Raw genomic sequence first — 5,681 nt, forward strand, 5'->3', positions numbered from 1 at the left:
ATAAAATATTTAACACATGTTTATTTTATATCTACATGAAAATCTTTTCACTGTTCTTCTAAGACTTAATTCTTTTTTACTAAATATTATTTTGCTAAGATAGGTCCATATTTTGCGTGGCTATGGTTGGTTCCTGTTGACTCTGGATACACTTCAGGGCATTTATCCATATTTTTAAAAACCCAAGCATTTGACACATGGGTTAATTTTATTATAAGCACTAAAAAAAAAAAAAAAAAAAAAAAAAGCACTAAGTAAATAGCAGTGTTTGAAAAAAAAAATCACCTAGGACTGCATAACTAGTAGCACATTGTTGCTCCTGCTCATTGTTGCCTCCCCAAAACCTTTTTCAGTGCCCCTTTTACCTCTTTATTCCTTAAGGTGTATATGAGTGGATTTAACATAGGAGTCACTAGGTTGTAGAAGAGGGTGAGAAACTTGCCTTGGTCCTGAGAGGAGCTGTTTCCTGGCTGCATGTACATATAAATGATGCTCCCATAGAATAAGGAGACCACGGTGAGGTGGGAGCTGCAGGTATTGAATGCCTTCCAGCGGCCAGCAGCAGACTTGATCTTCAGCACTGCTGCAGTGATATAGCCATAGGACAGGAGAATAAGAACGAGGGGCAGGAGGACGATGAGAATGGCAAAGGTAAAGGCCAGCATTTCTACTGCACGGGCGTCCACACAAGCCATCTTAATCAGTGCTGGCATTTCACAGAGGAAGTGATTGATCCGGAGCCGGCCACATCTGGGAAGAGTCATTGTGAGTGGGGACATGACGATGGCATTGACCAGTCCGCTCCCCCAGGCCACAGCCACCAGTCGTAAACACAGCTGGGGGTGCATAATGACCAGATAGTGGAGGGGTTTGCAGACTGCAGCATAGCGGTCATAGGCCATCACAGCCAGGAGGATGCACTCAATGCTCCCCACAGAAAGGAAGGAGAAAAGCTGGACCACACAGCCAGCATAGCTGATGGTCTTGTCAGGGCCCCAGAGGTTCACCAGCATCTGTGGGATACAACTAGTACTGAAGCAGAGATCTAGAAAGGAAAGATTGGCCAGAAAGAAGTACATTGGGGTATGAAGTCGAGAGTCTAATATACACACAAGGATTATGGTTGAATTTCCCAACACAGCTACTGTATACAGAATAAAATTTACTATGAAGAGCACTAGCTCCAGCTTGGGACGATCAGAGAAGCCCACTAAAATAAAACCATACTCTGAGCTGCCATTGGATTTTTCCATGGTCTTCCTTTCACATCGTCTGTATACCTGGTAAGAATAAAATGAATACTTGATCTATATTTTATGAAAGCCAATGAATGTTAGGAATATTAAGGAACAGATAAGCCATCAAGTCTAGCAACCCATTCTATACTAGGATAGCTTCTGCCCAGCTACATAAACCATTCATCATTTGTTCAAACACAAAACACAAATTATTTTACTGTTGGGAAATTCCAACTTATAATCATCATCCTTTTTATTAAGTAGGAATTTTTTCCTTCATTCATAAGTATTTCAACTTTATTGACTATACATCATTTCTAATCTCTCTTTATGCAACAGCCATTTAAATATTTTCAACTCAACTAAACTAAATTTTCTTTAGGCCAAGAAGTTGAATTTCTCACAACGATTCTCCCTATAACAGGTTATCAAGTCTGTTTTCAGCTTGTAATTATCTTCCACATACCCTCAATGTTGACAAATGACCTTCTGGAACTGCGACAACCAGGGCTAAGTTCAGTATCCAAGATGAGATTTGAAAAACACAAAATACAGGGAAACCAGTGCCTATCATGAGTTGGATATTTTTTTTCAAAGATTTTATATGTTTATTAGAGAGAGAGAGCACAAGCAGGGGGAGGTACAGAGGAAGAGGGAGAAGCAGACTCCCCACTGAGCACATAGCTGGATGTGGGCTCCATCCAAGGACCCTGAGATCATGACCCGACCTGAAGTCAGACATTCAACCAACTGAGCCACCCACATGCTCTGGATGTTATATTCTTACTAAGATGCCAAAAGTTGGGACGCCTGGGTGGCTCAGGTGTGGCTCATCTGCCTTCGGTTGAGGGTGCGGCCTGGAGTCCCGGATGGAGTGCCACATCTGGCTCCCTGCATGGAGCCTGCTTCTCCCTCTGCCTATGTCTCTGCCTCTCTCTGTGTGTGTCTCTAATGAATAAATAAATAAAATCTTTAAAAAAAAATAAATAAAATCTTAAAAAGAAAAAAGATGCCAAAAGTCTGCAGTTACTTCATAGTGTCAATGTTATCTTTTTACTTAGGTTATAATTGGATCTACTAAATATTCACTTATTCCTATGAAATGCTGTCAACTCGGATCTCTTTCATTCATTTCTTTGAAAGAAAAAGACCTTCTGAAGTGTAGAATTCCAGGATCAGGGAAGATATTGTGTCCAGTAATAAAATGGCAACTTTGGGTATATTTGTCTTCTGGTAGTCTTTTAGAAACATCAAAACAACATGATTAGCTTGCAGAAGAGAGATGGGTAGCAATAGGAAGGAATGGAGAAAGAAGGAAGGAGACTGTAGCACGCAGAAAAAAATTAAATAGTAAATTGAAAAAGATGGACCCTAATATGGCTAACAAGAATAAGGAGATAAGGTTCATAAAAAACAGACTCATAGTTGGAATAGAAGATCCTAGGATAATTATGACCCAACAATGAAAGGGAGACAAGTATGAAAATAGCAGAATAGCAGAAGGAAGGAAATAAATGGAATTCAGACCACATTGACTCCTTGATAATAGAAGCAAAAATAAGAAGACTAAAATTATTAAATGGACATGATAAAATATCTACTCTGTTGTGTGATCTAGAGAATCTAGGGCTGCTTCAATTAGTAATAATATATTCAACTAGTAAGCTGGAAAAAAATAAAGAGTAGAACACAAATTGTGTGTTGTTGTCACAAATGTTTTAATTTTCAAATAAAATACTTACCTTGGGTGAAAACAACTCAACTTTAAAGTTCTTACAGTAAATTTATTTTCCACAGCCAAATACATTATACCAGAGTAAAAGAAAGTTTTCTTAGTTTTCTCTAATCATTTAGGCTTACCTGGCTGTAACTTTCCCAAGGGATTTAGGGAGAATACGTAGTAATGTTTTTTCCTCAGCTTGGGATTTGTTACTTGGGATTTTGTGGAAGATTGTGCAGTTAATATAAGTGGAAAATAACAATGGGGTGATGTGAGACGAATGCACCAGAAATCATAGAGAAGTAGTTACAAAGATCTCAAGTTGTCCAGAGAAGGGATGACATGCAAGCCCTGAACTGATTTGCATGTGTTACATTCTAGTTTCTTCCTGAAGAGATGTAAAAGCTGTGTGATTTTTTTCCCAATGATTTGACTAAAGTGATAGAATAATGGTATATCCTTGCCTCAGAGGAAAAGTAAAATGGAGTAATTTCCATAGGGTAGTTAAATTATAGAGAAAAGAGGCAATTGCAATAGGAAACTAGCATTAGCATCCTTTCCTCTCTGCCCACCATTTGGGGAAAATACCCAGCCTTCAGAAGACTTTCAGGAGCCTTTAACCAAAACCCAAGGCAAAGACTTCCTGCTGACCCCAGAAGATAACCAACACAGATTTGAATGCTCTTATAGATCCAGATAGAAAAAAAATGGAGGACTAATTTCTTAGCATCAAATACAGTGCCTAGAGGTTGGCATAGCATGTTTCCTTGTTGAGATCACAGGGACTGCGTACTCCTTTGGGTAATTAGCAGGGCTGCAGAAGACACTAGAATATATTCTTAGGAGAAATCTTGGAATAACACCAGATGATTAGAAATCAAAACTCTTAGATTATTTTCTTGGTTTCTATTTGGAGTCATATCCTCAAAATTTGATCTTTTATTTTTGTAGTTAACTATTTCTGATGTTTAGTGGGGCAAAAAAACTTCAGGTTTGGCAATATAGAGCAATTATGAGCAGCTTTTGAACACCTCTTTATCCTTAAAGTGAGATTTAGTCTGTTTTCTGAGGAAAAAAAAATTAAAGTCTAATTTCTTTCCATCTTAATATAATTTTCAAAAGGATAACACAAAAGAGTATGTCAAGTTTCCCTCTGTCACTTGATTTGTAATTTTTATTTTCACTTAGATTGGTTAAAGTTCTTGGAATATAGTAAACATAAAATAAATATTTGGAATTTGATCAATTGATACTCTTTAAATTATATTCAAACAAAAAATGGAAACCACACAGATTACCCTTGGGAGAAAGTAAAATTGCCCCCAAGAAACTCCAAAATGATAACATCACCTCTTGCAACCAGTGAAATCAAGGACTAGAGAGAGTCTTCTAAGAGTGATGATAGCCTAAGAGTAACCATGAATCATATTCCCTGATGTGACGTATTCCAGCTTATACATTTTCCCCAAACTGCTGTTATTTGAAACTCATGACTAACCCTTAAAAACTCACTTCCAAAGCAAAACAGAGATATAAGTTATCTGGGTTTAAAATGGTATTTTATAGTTATAAAAATAATAATGATGTAAAAAAAATGTAAGAACCAAGTGTTAGAGCTGATGGACCAGCCGCAATGATAAGTCCTAGACTAGGCCTGCTAATCGTTTTTGAAAACAGAGCAAAATAGCCACAACACATATTTGGAACAAAGCAAATATTTTTAGTATCAAAGGGCTTTTCCAACAAATAACTTTTTCAGATGAGATGATATTTGACTGCATAAGACAATGGGAAAAGGCTGAGATAAAATGTAGTAAAATTGTAATTCACACAATCCCAAAATACATAAAACTTTTTCAACCTTATTTATAACTAAATAAATACAAATGAAAATAATGAGATATTTTCAGTTTGGTAGTATTCTATCAGTGAGGATGTGAGAAGATGGCACTCATATGCTCTATGTGGGAATGTAAATCAGGCTTAAATTTTTGGAGGACAGTTTTACGAAATTTAAATTTGGCAAATGCAACAAAAGTCTTTGACTCACTAATTCCAATTCCAATCCTAATTTATTATTAGGATTGCTTCCATAGATGTGTAAAGATATATAGCTACATCTATCTATATATATATCAGTTACCTTGTGGCTAAAAAAGGAAACAGACAAAATCTCCATTGACTGAATTAAATAAATGTTTGCACTGTTGTAAAATAAATAACATAAAAATTACACACAAAATGTGGTGTGTGTGTTGATATTACTATCAATATAGAATTGATATGAAGTTGATATGGAAACAAAAATAAAATATATAAAGTGTATTCCAAGTATATGTTAAATATTTTAAATATATTTATTAAGTATATTGACTATATAGAATTATATTAAATATAAAATCTATTTTAAGACATGTTAAAATTAATAAAATTATTAAAATATAATTATGTTAAATATAGGAAATATATTACACTTAAATTTTTTTTTCAGAATTTCAGAAATAGTGCATTGTCACTTCTATGCTTCCATAAATATGCAAAGATAATTGGTGTTTGAGGAGATGGATTTTCAATCTTCATTTTTTAAAATAAAAAAATGTTAACATGTAACTATATAACTGCATGAAAATGTAACATATAATCATGGTTATGTTCTTTTAAACATTTAAAAGAGTTAAATAAAATTTTGGAAGTGAATAAAAATAATTCAATTTGAGTTTAAT

The 5,681-nt window shown here is 35.2% G+C and overlaps 1 pseudogene; it reads right to left on the reverse strand.

Annotated features, from left to right (window-relative positions):
• Positions 1–323: 323 nt before the first annotated feature.
• Positions 324–1,253, reverse strand: LOC144306525 (putative olfactory receptor 2W6 pseudogene; annotated as a pseudogene).
• Positions 1,254–5,681: the final 4,428 nt, after the last annotated feature.

This window comes from Canis aureus, chromosome 37 (assembly GCF_053574225.1).
Source record: "Canis aureus isolate CA01 chromosome 37, VMU_Caureus_v.1.0, whole genome shotgun sequence".
In the NCBI taxonomy this organism is placed as follows: Eukaryota; Metazoa; Chordata; class Mammalia; order Carnivora; family Canidae; genus Canis; species Canis aureus.